The sequence below is a fragment of the Podarcis muralis genome, chromosome 12, assembly GCF_964188315.1.
Source record: "Podarcis muralis chromosome 12, rPodMur119.hap1.1, whole genome shotgun sequence".
Classification (NCBI taxonomy): domain Eukaryota; kingdom Metazoa; phylum Chordata; class Lepidosauria; order Squamata; family Lacertidae; genus Podarcis; species Podarcis muralis.
Genome location: NC_135666.1, coordinates 28,103,422 through 28,120,362, shown reverse-complemented (window position 1 = coordinate 28,120,362; position 16,941 = coordinate 28,103,422). Strand labels below are relative to the sequence as shown.

Sequence of the window (16,941 nt, the reverse complement as noted above, 5' to 3'; positions counted from 1 at the left end):
TAACAGAAAAGGAAGGCTAAGAAGCACCACCACTGAGAAGGCCCTGTCACTCATTCTCAGTCATGTGATCATTCATGCTAGTTGCATGATGAAAAGGTCGAGGATCTTATAACCTCAGAACAGAAGAATATATGTCCACTCAAAAAAGAAAGTTAAACTGATTCAAAAGAAAAACATTTTGCTTTAGATAATGCAAAGTGCTGAATCTGTAAAATTATTCTCTGTTGCCAACCATGGCCATTCTGCACTGTAATTTAACTGTAATATCTCAGCTACTTGAAGACTCCAGAAGATATAACAAACAAAAACAGAACATGTTCCTTCTTCAGAGTAACTTCTGCTGTGAATAAGCCCAGGGACCACAAGGTGGTGCTGATCAGAGAGGCTTTGGAGTTTCAGCAGAAAATAAAGTTCTTCAGCTTCAACTCATCATACCGTACAGTAAGCCCACAATTTACACTGGGGTTACGTTCCAGGGATTGCGCCTAAAACCAAAACCGTGTATAGTCAAAACACATTGGGTGCAATGGCAGGTGGAACTGCTAAAGTCATTTCCCCCCCCCCGAACTCCACCCCTTTTCTACCCCTTTTTAATTTCTTTTAATTTCTTTGCCAAGAGCATAAAGCTGAATGTGCACAAGTTACATGTGCGTAAGCTGCAGGCTTATTGTGCTGAATATCTACAGCTGTAGACAGGGCCGGGTTTAGGTTTGATGAGGCTAAGCTACTGAAGGTAATGGGGCCCTTTATATGTCCAGCTGTCCTTTGTCAACAACAAATTGTCACTGTTTTTTTGTGTTGAATATATGTTATATGGTAATTTATGGACCTAATAGGTATCTAAAGCCATTTGCAAATAACAAAATATGTATTTTATCAAAGTAATTGTGATATTTTAGGGAACAGGCCAGCAGGCGGGGCCCATTGTTTATATTATAGGTGCGTACGCAACACAAAACACTGTTGCTGTATGTAGGTTTTATTTTATTTGTTTTTTATCTTATATTTTGGAAATCTACATCCAGGTTTTTTCTTTAAATTTTTGGGGAACCCCAAGAGAGTGGGGCCCTAAGCTATAGCTTGTTTAGCTTATACATAAATCTGGCACTGGCTGTAGACAGCAGGAAGCCCAAGAAAACAAAAGAGGCCACAGCTAAACAGGCTGGGCAGATGCATGCCAAGGAGGACAGGGTTCCTATACCTTTAGCAATGGTATATAAGTACACCTGCAGAAAATCCAGCTTCTGCATAACTATTAAAGGTATAGCTGATCTGTCGTCTTTCGCAGCTCTGTTCCGCTGCAGGAAGGAACTGTTGCAGACGTGTGGCCTAGAGCTATTTTTGAAGAACATGCTTTCACCAGGAATCTGAAGAGACAGGCAAATACTTCAGCAAATAAATACAAGGTGTCAAACTATTGAGAAGCCAAGTAGTTAGGGTCGCTTTTCCCCTCGGCAAGGTGTTGAGTCTAATCAAGGGTTAACATGTTCTCTGTTGAAGACTGGAATTACCACAGCTGTGTTTCCTCACTAGTGGGACTGCCAGCGATCTCAGCCATGAGAGGAATGCAGCTGGGCTCAGCTGTAGGGACTTACCCTTGCCTGAGGGAATATCAGGAGAAACATCTTTGGAGAGCTTCTCACTGGAGGGTTGGGTCTGAGTTGGAAGTTTGTAGCACTGGTTATGAGGGGAAACTGCCACTCGTTAGGTGCAACTGGTTGAAATTAAGAAATCCTGGTTTTGAGGAGATCTTCCTAAATTTCCTTCCTGAATTTTAAGCAACAGAGGTACACAACAGCTTCACTTCTCCTCAGACTTGTATTACTTAATGCAGGCTTCCTCAACCTCGCCTCTCCAGATGTTTTTCGCCTACAACTCCCATGATGCCTAGCTAGCAGGACCAGTGGTCAGGGATGATGGGAATTGCAGTCTCAAAACATCTGGAGGGCTGAGGTTGAGGAAGCCTGACTTAATGCCTATTTATTTTGTAGGATAGCTACCAAGTTGGCCTTTTTGCTCATAATGGTGTCCAGCCCAGGTTTGGGGATTTATTTATTTTTTAATAAGATTATAGGAATCCCACAATACACAGGATTACATTTGCTGTCATCATACTATCCTGGGCTGAGTACTGTAATTTTACTGGTATTCTGGTATTTAATGGTATTGCTTCTCGGCCTTTTGGCTAAGATCAAGTGTATGTGGGCGTACTGGTATTCTTTTTACCCCCCATGAATTTTATGGTGATTTTATATATATATATATATATATATATATATATATATATATATATATGCTTTCGTAGATTTTCACGGGTACAGGAATGCAGGTTTTGGTGTCCTCGGGTATCTTCCCGTGTAAAAGTTGGGGTGTCTAGGCGACGTTTCGACGAGGTCTCACTCGTCATCTTCAGGCTGGTGCTTTCGGCTTCTTGTTACTGGAACAGAGCAGGATCTCAGTGTTTGAGTTCCTATAAATACTGTTGAGGAGGTATGGTCTGGGCAGAGAGGAAGTTCCCAGGCTAGTGTGCCTTTTCTTCTTTTGTTCCTTAATTGCTTGAGGGATATCTTGAGTGATTTCTTGAGTGATATCCTGAGTACCACTTAGGTGGGTCATTAGGTGTGGATTAGTTGCTAAAGCCTTTGTGTCTTGACCTCTTGAACTTTGTGAAGAGTTTTTCTGAGAAGATGGGTGTACTACATTTAGTTGTGCTCTGGCTTGGCTTCGTGTATAGGGGCGAGCTGTGGTTTTGTGGCCTGTGCCAGCCAGATCTGTGTAGGGATTGCAGGGGGGTGCAGCATCCGGAGGTGCCACCATGGTTTGGCTACTGGATGGTGTCTGTAATTTATCTGTGGAGAGGGTCTGGGTTTGGGTCTGGTGTGGTTGATTGGTGATGGCGTTCTGTGTGCCTCTGGATCTGGTGTCAGTTTTTGTGGGGAGGGCTAATTTCCAGATGTCTGGCAAGCGGGATGTGTCGTCACGCTTGTTCATGTTGTGAGGGTGTTTCTCTATCTCGATGGCTTCCATGATTATTCTCTTGTGGTGATGTTCCATGTTAGAGAGCAATTTGGAATCTGCAAAATTAATTTCGTGTCCTGTTTCTTTCATGTGTTGGAAGAGAGAGGAAGTTTTTTCTTCTTTTTTGACGGCATTCTTGTGTTCTGCGATACGTGCATTTATTCGTCTGTTTGTTTGTCCAATGTACGTGGCTGGGCAGACTTTGCAGGGTATTTCATAGAGGAGGAAACCTTCCAGCTGACAAGAACCTACGAGAAACTAGAAATCCGAAGAGCCACCATCTTATGTGATCTCTTGTTCCTACGCAACTGCCGAGACAACAACTTAATTCCCACAAGCTTCCAACTTAAATTCCACTCTAAAACCCCAGCTACCGAAAGGATCCTGAAACGAACTGAACTATCCCTAATCAGAAACGAACTACACAAGAAAAGATACCTACTAAACCAAACCAACAAAGATCTGCTCACTCTTCACCTCAAACTCTGTAACAAAATCCACCCTGCACTCTGGGACAAATGCAAACAACTAGCCGTCTGGAGAGCTGAAACGGAGACCTCACATAAGACAGACACACATACCAACAAACTCCACAAACTAGAGAAACGCCAGAAGCCCAGCCACCCTCCACAACAACCCATGAAACAAACAGTACATAACATATCAGACAGGATCCTCACCTCAACTGAAACCAAAGTACTCTCCAAAGGTTTCAACTTTGCAGTCGCCCCGAGACGCATCCCCACGGAAAACATCATATGCGGAGTCGAAGCTAGCCTAACCAAAATCAACCCAGATGAAGCCAATAAAATCAGACTTGAAGTCACCAACATCCTCTGCTCCAGCAAACCACCCAGAAGCAATTTACACAAAGAAGAACAGAAAGCACTCACCAACCTGAGGAAAGACAACAACATAATCATTCTCCCAGCAGACAAAGGTAATGCCACTGTTGTGATGAACACATCGGACTACCAAGCAAAACTATCAAATCTACTCCAAGACCCTACCTACCAACCTATAAAAACAGATCCCACCACCTACCTGGAAAAAACCACCAAATCCAAAATAAAAGCCTCTCCTATCAGTGAAGAAATCCAGCTAAGAATCATCCCCAGAGAAAAATCATCCAGATGCCCCAAACTCTACGGCCTCCCCAAGATACACAAAGAAGGAACACCACTCAGACCAATAGTCAGCTCCATAGGCTCACCTCTACAAAATCTCGCTAAATTTCTCGCCAAGCAACTCCAGCCCTATGCAGAATCCATCTCTTCACACGTTCCAAACTCCTTCCAGTTCATAGAAACAATAAAGAGGCAAAACCTACATCCCAATGACCTACTTGTGAGCTTCGATGTTGTATCTCTCTTCACACAAGTGCCCATTAATGAAGCCTTGACAGCCATTCAAAACAAATACAATCCCCCCGAATACATCTTGGACCTGACCAACCACTGCCTAACCAACACGTACTTCATCCACAATGGACAAAGATACAAACAGATAGAAGGAGCACCTATGGGATCACCCCTCTCACCGGTCATCGCAAACCTGTACATGGAACACTTTGAAACCAATGCTTTAGACAAGTCAGAACACAAACCCAAACTTTGGCTCAGATATGTTGACGACACCTTTGTAATTTGGCCACACGGGAAGGAAAAACTGGACAGCTTCCTCACACATCTCAACAGCCTACACCCCAAAATACAATTCACTATGGAAATAGAAGCCAACAACCAACTTCCCTTTCTTGACGTCCTAATCTACAAAAAACCTGATGGCTCCCTAGGACACACTATCTACCGGAAAAAAACACACACCAACCGCTACTTACATGCACAATCACACCACCACCCTGCACAAATAAACTCCGTAGCCAAGACTCTCATCTCCAGAACCAAACGCCTGGCTGACAAAGACCACTTGACAACTGAGTTACAGAATCTCTCAAATGTGTTAATTGCCAATGGATACCAGCAAAACAGGGTTACGAAGCTAATCCAAAAAGAAACACCCCCCAAAAACCAAGACACAGAAGAAAACAATGGCATGGCCCTCCTTCCTTATATCAAGGGCACTACAGATAAAATTAGCAAAATCCTCCATAAACACAATATCAAAACAGCCTTTTGCGCCAACCAAAAAATAGCCAATATCCTCAGAAACCCCAAGGATAAAATCCAGTTGGAAAACCAAGGGGTCTATGAAATACCCTGCAAAGTCTGCCCAGCCACGTACATTGGACAAACAAACAGACGAATAAATGCACGTATCGCAGAACACAAGAATGCCGTCAAAAAAGAAGAAAAAACTTCCTCTCTCTTCCAACACATGAAAGAAACAGGACACGAAATTAATTTTGCAGATTCCAAATTGCTCTCTAACATGGAACATCACCACAAGAGAATAATCATGGAAGCCATCGAGATAGAGAAACACCCTCACAACATGAACAAGCGTGACGACACATCCCGCTTGCCAGACATCTGGAAATTAGCCCTCCCCACAAAAACTGACACCAGATCCAGAGGCACACAGAACGCCATCACCAATCAACCACACCAGACCCAAACCCAGACCCTCTCCACAGATAAATTACAGACACCATCCAGTAGCCAAACCATGGTGGCACCTCCGGATGCTGCACCCCCCTGCAATCCCTACACAGATCTGGCTGGCACAGGCCACAAAACCACAGCTCGCCCCTATACACGAAGCCAAGCCAGAGCACAACTAAATGTAGTACACCCATCTTCTCAGAAAAACTCTTCACAAAGTTCAAGAGGTCAAGACACAAAGGCTTTAGCAACTAATCCACACCTAATGACCCACCTAAGTGGTACTCAGGATATCACTCAAGAAATCACTCAAGATATCCCTCAAGCAATTAAGGAACAAAAGAAGAAAAGGCACACTAGCCTGGGAACTTCCTCTCTGCCCAGACCATACCTCCTCAACAGTATTTATAGGAACTCAAACACTGAGATCCTGCTCTGTTCCAGTAACAAGAAGCCGAAAGCACCAGCCTGAAGATGACGAGTGAGACCTCGTCGAAACGTCGCCTAGACACCCCAACTTTTACACGGGAAGATACCCGAGGACACCAAAACCTGCATATATATATATATATATATATATATATATGTCAGTTTAATATATATGATGAAAGCCACCTTGTGTGGGCATTGCTCCCTTCGCTGCCTCCTATAGTAGCATTGTTAAAACTGCAAGGATCCTCCTGTGCCAAATTGCTAGATACAGCAGGTATGGCAATCCTGTGGGAACACATGCCCCCTCTTTCATTGCCTAGGTATTAAAGAGACATGGTTGGATTTATTCTGCTGTTGGTGGCATAGCAGGAGGCTCCTTAGTTGTACTCCACTTACCATTGCTCAAGACTTGATGGCCAAAAGTATCATTTTTATGGCTTCCCATGAGGCAAGAGGTGATTTGGCCTATTTTGCAGCCTGTGAAAGGTTTGAATAATGAGCGAAAGGGCTCGTCCAGGCAAAATGGGGTTACCCAGAGAGCTGGGCTTGCTTTCTCAGGTTGCGTAGGATTTTTCTGTTCCATGGGGTTTATTTTTCTAAAGGCAGCAGATGTCCACCTACCCACACAAGTAAAATTCCAGTTGAGGCCACCTATAATGGGAATGATTAAAACAGAGACTGTGGTCAACAACTAGCTTGCTGGCCAATTTCTAGCGAAGAACTAATGTCAGCTGATTGTGGAGATTTTTTTTTTGCAAATAATGCTGGATTGCTAGATCTTGATCTGATCTAGCAATGCATGTCTGGCATAACTTAACACATATTAGTCATGCCTTAATAGTTAAGAAATCTAAGTATGTATTCATGCTTTGCGGAATTATAGCACATTTCCCCCCCTCTTTTTTTAAAAAAAGTAGCTTAAGTGGATATAGGATGATCCTAAATACCATCTGGAAATATGAGACCAGCGCCACCAACCTGGTGCCCATGGGGCCAGAACAGCCTCTTATGACACCTGCAAAAGGTATTGGTAAAAGATTCCCTCAAGAAAATCACAATGCACAAGATGGGAGGGGGGGAGAGAGATGCACACACCATGTTGTGTTCCTGTCACTTTTTCTTCTCTTTTAGAAGTTTGTGTTATGCCATACACCCATGGCAGCCATTATGTGTTATGCTACATATAACAGTTATTTTGTGACTGGTGCCCCCAACACTTTTCAAAATTCCAAAAGTGACGCCTGGCCCAAAAAGGTTGGCACCCCTGAATTAGACCAAATGCTCAATCTTTTCGGAGGTGTAGGGGCATCTGAGATCAACAAGTCCAGCTTTATCATTAGGTCCTCTTAACCAGGCAGATTTGAGAGAGGATTCATTTTCTTATATCCATTTCTATATCTTTTTAAAAAAGAGCAACTAACCCCAAACAGGTTGTGAATGGATGAAACGACTTCTTTCTGGTAAGGCAACCCTGTATCAGGAAAATTTTAATGACTAATGTTTTACAATTTTTTAATGTGCTATAAGCTGCCCAGAGTGGCTGGGGAAAAGCAGCCTGATGGGTGGGGTATAAATGTTGTTGTTGTTGTTGTTGTTGTTGTTGTTGTTGTTGTTGTTGTTGTTAAGACTTACCTTAGTTGTTGTGAACAATTCCTTGTCCCAAGGTAAATCATCAGTTACCCTTCTCTGGACAGCCTCACATAATTCTCTTAAATGTGTACAGCTACAGACAGATGGGGACAGCTAATGTTTTAAACAGATGGCTCAAACAAGTAAGCCAAGCTATATGCTGCAGCTGGATGTGGGATCTTTTCCCAGTGTCCGTGCCAGCTGTGTTTTGCTGGGTCCAGCGATGCCCAAGCTTTCATAAATGTGAAAGAGTGGGCAACAAAGTAATCTAATCTGCAGACAATGCAGATCTACGAGCAGCAAGGAAGCGCTTGTGAGAGTAGGATAAAAAAACATTATTATTTTTAAATGGGAATGTGGGCAAATTGAAGCATAACAAAACTGAGGGGGGCTCAAAGATATAAGGGTGGGGGAAATAGCTCCAATACAGAATTTCTGAGAAATTAATGCATTCATTGGAAAACCGTAAGAAAACTCTGTAAGCATTTCTTTCGAAAACTGATTTGGATCACGACCCCGGTGTGTGGAACTTCCTCGAAGAGTTGTCTCTTTTTCTGAAAGGAGGAAGACATGAACTGAAGTTATAGATCCTTTAAAGTGCTATAAGGTGTGCCTGCTTGTCTGCACAAGTAGCTTTGCTTCCATCAACCCCCCACCTCCACACACACACACACACACACACACACACACACACACACACACACGGTATGCTGCATTGACAAATATGAACATATCTCTGCAAGAGGTTGTTTGGATTGCATAAATAAGAACAATCCCTATGTAAAATGCCATATTTCAGGAGCACAAGCAAATTGGCACTTGACCATATACGGTAACTTGGCTCCGACTTTTATGGTTAGTGGTTATTTGGCCTTATCCTCACTATGTTCTAGAACTGCAGCCAGTACCCAGAGCCACAGAGTGGGTGTGCCTGGCAAGCATGGGCTGAGATGCCAACCACTGGAATGCATTTAATTCACCTTTTTTTTTTTTAATGGCTGCGGCTGGGCTTCCTGGCCAGTCAGAAGGAAAGATTCTTCTCTGGACTCTCGCCTGGCTCCAGCGCTTAGTGTTGTGGAAACTCTGGAACTGGTTCAGGATCAATTTGCAGCTGAGCTGTCTCACCATTCTAGGGATCGTTTTCCTGCACAAATTCCAGCAAGATATATATACAGAGCAGTCTTTTATATGAAATAAAGAGAAAATAACCACTGCCTATAACCGTTCCAGGAATGTCTGCATGGATAGAGTCCAAATATAAATAAGGGACTGTCATATACCGGTGTGATAGACAATATTTAGATACTATGCTCACTGGCAGGTGATTAAGCATTAAACCTTTGCTCCACATAAAAGGCAGCCTTCTGAGAGATAGTTTGCGGTTCTAAAGCCACGACTTTTTGAAATTCCTTTTGGCAGAAACGTCCTGCCTTTTGACTGTCATCAAAGTATGGTAAACTTCTCTGCACTGGTACTGGAGAAATTTAACAGCCAGCATCAGACTCTCGGCAAGGGAGCAGATGGCTCATAAGCTCAGTTCTGAGAAAGTGCTTTGCACCAACAAGGGACAAAGTAGAGATGATAGAAGCTGATATATAATGATCTTGTTCAGGTGTAGCTTTCACAGCAATGACAGTGTCAAACTATGAAGTGGAACAGGAAGTAGCTCAAAGAAGAAGTATCAACAAGTGCTAGGGATTTGGCATCCATCATAAATGGTTTCGTACCAAGATAGCTGTGTCACACATGCTGATCAAAACAAACAAACAAACAAAGAACGATAGAAAGATTTTGCATGTATTCAGATATCAAGAACTCAAAATCAAACGTTGCTGAGAAGATTAGTTAGGAATTCTTATCTACTTTGCCCACAGCCTGTCCCTATCCTTTTATTTCAACAATTTATATATAACTTAATCATTTTTAAGGGGTGTCCAGTGTGTGATTAAAAAAGAAATGCAGTAAAAAAAAATATCAATTAGAAATAACCATAAAATCAGAAATACTTAACTTTAAATGTCTGCTGAAATAAAATAAGTTTTCATTAAGTGCCAAAAGTTCAACAGGGAGGGGGCCTGGCTGGTCTCAGCTGGGAGGGAGTTTTCACAACATTGAGCCCACAATACTGGATGTGTGGCTCCTTGTGGATATGAGCCATGTGGAACAACTAACAATGGTTCCCCCAAAGACCTCATTGATTGGAAAGGGATATAAGAAATTAGTTGGTACTTAAGTTGTCTAATGCAGATATTTTCACACTGCCTTCTGGTACACCTTGGGTACCTTAGAAAGATACAGTATCATGGAAGATATCTGCACTGAGAATGGAGGGAAAGCATTCCTGAAAGAGACTTTGCCCGCAGTTCACAGGTAGGTTCTGCCTCTCGCTTCACATAGGGTGGAAGGTGAAGTGCCCACGTTTCCCAGCTAGTACTCCATGTGAACTGAGTGTGAACCTTACAATCCCCCTGTAGTATGCAGGGAATCCATACAAGGTACCCTGCACAGCAAGTTTGGGAAGAAAAACAACGTTGATGTAGGGCACTGATAAGCATCTCTAAATTGCATTGCAGGAAACGGCATTGTTTACCAGAAGAAGAAGAAACCCTTCAGACCTTTTCTGCACATATTGTTCTTGTATCAAATTACAAGACCCTTAACAGCGTGGGTCCAAGATACCTCCAGAGCCGCTCGCTCCTTTATATCCCTGCCCAATCACTGAGATCTTTGAAGGAGTCGCTGTTGCTGGTCCCCCATGGCTTGGATGCATGGCTCCTCTCCACCAGGAGCTGTGAGTTCAGTATTGTGGGCCCAACTTTATGAAACTCCCTTCCAGGCCCCCTCCCTGTTGAACCATTGGTGCCTACACAGACACACACAGAGACACATTCCAGAAGAGATTTGTAACTGAATTCTGATTTCATAAATAAATTAAAATAGAGTGAATATGTGGAGGAGCATGAGCAGGGCTGCCACTCACCTCTGACTTCTCTGCATAGAGCCAAAATACTGAAAATGGGTGCCTATGTGTGTAGAGCTGTACATGCCTTGAGTACCCCCTTTCAGACTTATGGCTGCAGGCTGACGAGTGAAGTGGGGTCAGCAGAGAATGGGGGATGGGGACAGCATGAGTGCTCTCACTACACCCAGCTCCACACGTCTACTGCATGCTTGGAAAATGTCTGAAAGGGACTCTGGATTATGTGTGTGCTTTGGATTGTGGCTTTTGTTTAATTCTAGAAACTGAGGAAGCAATCCTCCCTCCACTTACTTGGGGGAAAGCCCCACTGAATATAGCAGGATTTCCTTCGGAGTAGACTGATTAGGATTGTGTGGTAATATAGCTCTCTGTTGTGGTGTGGAAGCTTCATATCAATGGGGGGAAATGTGGTTTCTTAAGGTGCATGGAACCTGCTACTACAAGACTCCCAAGGCCCAATAGCTTGATAGGATTTGTTCATTGAAAGGGTTTAACTATTTGTCTATGAATCACAGAAATGTCTTCTGTTTAACTCGACTAGTATAAACTCTTTTAGGGCATCTCCACCTTCAACACAAATGCTTCTGGAGAGAAGCCAACAACTAAATATGGCTGTGAACGAGGCATGCAATTGCATAATAGTCATTGGTGGGTGTTTTACATTCAAAAGAATCTGATTCTGGCTACTGTTGGGTACATGACTGAAGACAAGATGGTCTGAACATGTATAGCAAGCTTTGCATTCCTGTATGCCTGTATAATTCATTGAAGAATGTGAAAGTGAAAAAAATGGGAGTGTTGACATTCGCTTCTTTTTGCAGTGTTAAAAATTCACATACCACAAATCAACAGTCTTTTCGTGGGCATTAAATTCACATGCATCCACCTTAAATCCACAGGCCTTGTGATTTCCTTTCATATTAAGCAGGAGAAAAAAAGAGGATTGCCTATTATGCTTCTTCTAAGCTAAACTTTGCACTACATAAGCTTAGTGTGGCATGACGCATTCCTTATCTAGAGATTTTCCATTGTTGGCCTGCATTCCATATAAGGGTAGATAAAAGACTTCTTCCAAGATACTTAGTGTGATGCTTAGCATTTATTGAGCCAAAAGAAAATGAGATGGCACTTCTCCTTTTTTTTTCCATTCTGGAAATCATTTTAGTTTTTACACTTCAGCTCTTCTACATCAGAGTGTTGTTGTTGTTGCTTAGTCATTTAGTCGTGTCCAACTGTTCGTGACCCCATGGACCAGAGCACGCCAGGCACTCCTGTCTTCTACTGCCTCCCGCAGTCTCGCCCTCTGTTGTCCCCTTCTCCTTGTGCCCTCAATCTTTTCCAGCATCAGGGTCTTTTCCAGGGAGTCTTCTCTTCTCATGAGGTGGCCAAAGTACTGGAGCCTCAGCTTCACGATCTGTCCTTCCAGTGAGCACTCAGGGCTGATTTCCTTAAGAATGGATAGGTTTGATCTTCTTGCAGTCCATGGGACTCTCAAGAGTCTCCTCCAGCACCATAATTCAAAAGCATCAATTCTTCGGCGATCAGCCTTCTTTATGGTCCAGCTCTCACTTCCATACATCACTACTGGGAAAACCATAGCTTTAACAATACAGACCTTTATCGGCAAGGCGATGTCTCTGCTTTTTAAGATGCTGTCTAGGTTGGTCATTGCTTTTCTCCCAAGAAGCAGGCGTTTTTTTAATTTTGTGCCTGCTGTCACCATCTACAGTGATCATGGAACGCAAGAAAGTAAAATCTCTCACTGCCTCCATTTCTTCTCCTTCTATTTGCCAGGAGATGATGGGACCAGTGGCCATGATCTTAGTTTTTTTGATGTTGAGCCTCCGACCATATTTTGTGCTCTCCTCTTTCACCCTCATTAAAAGGTTCTTTAATTCCTCCTCACTTTCTGCCATCAAGGTTGTGTCATCTGCATATCTGAGGTTGTTGATATTTCTTCCAGCAATCTTAATTCCAGTTTGGGATTCATCCAGTCCAGCCTTTCACATGATGAATTCTGCATATAAGTTAAATAAGCAGGGAGACAATATACAGCCTTGTCGTACTCCTTTCCCAATTTTGAACCAATCATTTGTTCCATATCCAGTTCTTACTGTAGCTTCTTGTCCCACTTAGAGATTTCTCAGGAGATAGATGAGACATCAGAGTAGTCTCACTGAACTCAATGGAACCCTATTAGTCTAACTAGGAGTGGGAAACCTGTGGCCCTCCATACGGTTTTTATATTATATTTATTTATTTATTTAAAACACCACAAGTATTGCAAACCATTGTACAGATCAGTCCTCCGGATGTTAATGGGCTCCAGCTCCCATCAGAATAGCCAAGGGTCAGGGGTCAGCCTGGATAGCTTAGTTGGTTAGAGCATGGTTCTGATAATGCCAAGGTTGCAGGTTCAATCCCCATAAGGGACAGCTGCATATTCCTGCATTGCAGGGGGTTGGACTAGATGATCGTCAGGATCCCTTCCAACTCTACAATTCTATTATTTCTATCATGGGAGTTGTCAAGCAGCAACTGGAGGGCTACAAGTTCCCCACTCTGCTCAATACATTTAAGACTGCAGAAAACAATTGCATTTCTGGGGTTCCTGTTTTGTGCTTAGTCCCCAACAGGGACACACAATAAATGAAATTCCCATTCCAAGCAGTTGCCATCATACCACTAGTAATTTGTAACACATGGTGAATATGTACAACAAGCAGCTAAGTGTAAAACAATGGTATACTATTTTGAACTCTGGCTTTACAAAAGTGCTACAACTGTTGTGTCTTTAAGGTGCTTTTGTCATCCCCTTATTACGTGTGGTACACATTTATTTGGTTGCTTTCTACATTTGTTATTGAATATACACTATTGCTGCACATGGAGGTCACACAGCATTCATTTAAAGCACATGACTTCCCCCCAAAGAATCCTGGGAACTGTACTTTACCCCTCACAGAGCTACAATTCCCAGCACCCAACCCCTACAATTTCTGGTATTTTTTGACAGAGGTCATGTGTTTTACATGTGTTTTACATTGTTATAGATCTGGGGTGCCAGAGTCTAGGGGTGCAAAGGTGCTCATAATTCTGGGAAGTTAGTGAATGTTAGTAATTTTACTAATACCGGGGGGGGGGGGGTATTAAAGGGAAAGTACAAGCAGCTGCAGCAGTTCTCCTGAACTCTGCCAAACACGGAAATTCCTGGGTTTACCCTATGCAAACTAGCCAGGCTGGGCTAGCTGGGTGCAAGCCATTGAGAAACAATGGTCAGTCATCAACATATCAAAGAAAGATTCCTTGGATCTGTGAAAGATTCCTTGGATCTGTGAAAAAACGAGGGTTGCCAAGATTACCGGGACTCGTGTGTGTGTGTGTGTGTGTGTGTGTGTGTGTGTGTGTGTTGTCACACAGCAAAAAATGTGTCCCTTTTAAAACAGAGACATTTGGAGAAGAGAAGGACCTGCTTAGCAAAGGTTCTTGGGAAGGAGAAAGGAAGGGGCAGAATTCAAGGCAGAGACCATGCGGGGCAGAACCATATTGACAGGCTGGGACAGGGGCACAGGAAAGGTGTGTAGGATGCCTTGAACTCCAATGCTGCACTGCTCTGGGGGGGACAAGCCCCTGTTGAGATGTGAATGCTGTAAACTCTGCACTTTCCTCCATTGAAAGCTTCCAGTGTAAACAATACTTCTTAAAAAACACAGCAGTCTCCATCGTGTCTTGATTCCCAATGCAAACACAACCCTGGGTGAGCTCCTGGAACCCTTGTGATCTTGCTACTGCTCGGCAGAGATTGGGGGGGGGGGTGCGCCACACAACCTTCCTAACAATATGTATGGTGTGCATGCTGCCTCACATACCGAGTTTTTCTCCTTTTCTCATGAGAGCCAGTATGGTGTAGTGGTTAAGAGCGGTAGACTCGTAATCTGGTGAACTGGGTTCGCGTCTCCGCTCCTCCCCATGCAGCTGCTGGGTGACCTTGGGCCAGTCACACTTCTCTGAAGTCTCTCAGCCCCACTCACCTCACAGAGTGATTGTTATGGGGGAGGAAGGGAAAGGAGAATGTTAGCCGCTTTGAGACTCCTTCGGGTAGTGATAAAGCGGGATATCAAATCCAAACTCTTCTTCATAACTAGAACCTGTGGGCATCTATGGAAGCTGATTGTTGGCAGATCCAGAACAGATGGAAGGAAGTACTATACTTCATGCAGCACCTAGTTAAATTATGGAACCTGCTCCCTTGGGAGGCAATGATGGCCACCAGCTTGGGTGGCTTTAAGAGGGGGGTTAAACTCTGTGGAGGACAGGGCTGTTAATGATAACTCTAGCCACGATGACTAGGTTCTAGGTCCACCATCACAGCCAGCATGGCTCTGAATATAAGTTCCTGGGAGTTGCAGGTAGTAAGTAGTAATCAAACAAACCCCTGTGTTGCAAAGATAACGTCAGCAATATCTAGGCAGCACGATGACCATGTACATACGCAATAGACAATCTTTATAGAATTCATTCAAACCTTAACAAGTACAAAATGAAATCTTAATAATAATAATAATAATAATAATAATAATAATAATAATAATAATAATTTATTATTTATACCCCGCCCATCTGGCTGAGTTTCCCCAGCCACTCTGGGCGGCTCCCAATCAAATGTTAAAAACAGTACAGCATTAAATATTAAAAACTTCCCTGACTTTAGTCACAAAGTCTCTGAAAATCTTTAAATGAAGTGAGGTACCAGACTTCGTATGATGAAAGACAAGCTGTGAAGCTTTGTGTATTCAGCAAATACGATGTCCAACACTGAACAGTGATTCCGGATATTGACTACTGTTTTGTAGAATTCTTTGTCAGCGTGGTGGGAGGATATAGAATTGCTTCATAAACCCATCTTGTATTGAATGGATGTATGTAAATGAAAATATCAAATGCTGTGGAACAGTGCTCATGTAATAATGTAGTCAGGTAGGCAGAGTGTTGTTGCATTCATGTTCTTCATGGAGGTTTCTCAAAGGCATCTGGGTTGGCCACTGTGAGAACAGGACGCTGGACTAGATGGACCATTAGCCTCATCCAGCAGGCTCTTCTTGCATTCACATGATGCTTATGTCAAGCATGTCTTCTTCTGTTTGCTACCTGTTTGCCAGACTGAGACACTCTGGGTGTATTTACTTGAACTTCACAGAATATCAGTGCACTATGATACCTTTGACTTATTATGTGTGTGTGTATTTTCTAGAAATGCCGCATTACAAATACTGCACAGTTAAGTGGAGGATACAACAATATGGCAGTACAGAAAAGAAAAAGGGTACATTTCCAGTGCATTGCAAAAGGTGTAGCAAAACGAGACCACACCGAGATATTCCCGAGTCAGCAAAAAGAACGTTCCATTGAAATACACAGCCTTGTTCACCAAAGGCCAATTCTCAGCCACATGGTTCGCACCAAGTCTTCTCACTAAATGCAAAGGGAATTCCTGAAACTCTGCAGGCCCAAATGCTGAAACTTGAAATAGTTAAAAAAGAAAAAAAATGTAGGCACAAATCACATTTCCACCAAGTGCAAGCAGTCAGCTGTTATTGTAGGTCACTAAGATACAATGAATTATTTTCTGCAGTTCGTGGAAAACATTAGGCAGCTGTAATAAAGTCAATGGCATTTCCTTCCTAACTGAAGCATTTGCTTCAGCAATCCGCCTGTTTTGCTTAAACGCCATTTCATGCTTGATAAAATTTCATGGAGTTTCTCTTTTACTTTTTAAAGTTCTACTTCCCTTTTTCCTCAGACCAAAACAAAATGTGGAGAAATAAAAATCAAATGCTGCTCCTCATCAAAGGGTGGAAGTCCTAAATTAAATAAACTGAAGAGGAAAGAGAGATGTAGATGTCTTTTTGAGGAGTGTATATGGAGAACGTTACTGAGAAAGAATGCAAAAATTTATAAATCCTTAAAATAAAACACCATATGAAAGAAGCAGCATACTCTTACAATATGAACATCTGTTTCATCGTGTTTGTCATTATTATTTTTACATCTGCCTATTGTCACCTTCCTATTTCCCTGTTGTTCCCCCTATTTTTGTTTTTGCAGTGAATCAGAGAATACACATTCCCAATCTGTTTAACTCCATTTAAGTACTATTAACCTTTATTTTGATCAGAAGATTGCAGATTTCAACACATGGATTTCTTTAAGAAAGGAATGTTAAGGGTACCAAGGATTCTAAGCAGGCAAATTAAAAGGGGGCAAGGGTTAAATTTGATAGCCATGCTTCTTGTGAGGTATCTAGCTAGACGGCCAGAT

The 16,941-nt window shown here is 42.7% G+C and overlaps 1 pseudogene; it reads left to right on the top strand.

The window, feature by feature from the left end:
- The first annotated feature begins 2,165 nt into the window (after positions 1-2,165).
- On the top strand, positions 2,166-2,334 carry LOC144324997 (U2 spliceosomal RNA; annotated as a pseudogene).
- Positions 2,335-16,941: the final 14,607 nt, after the last annotated feature.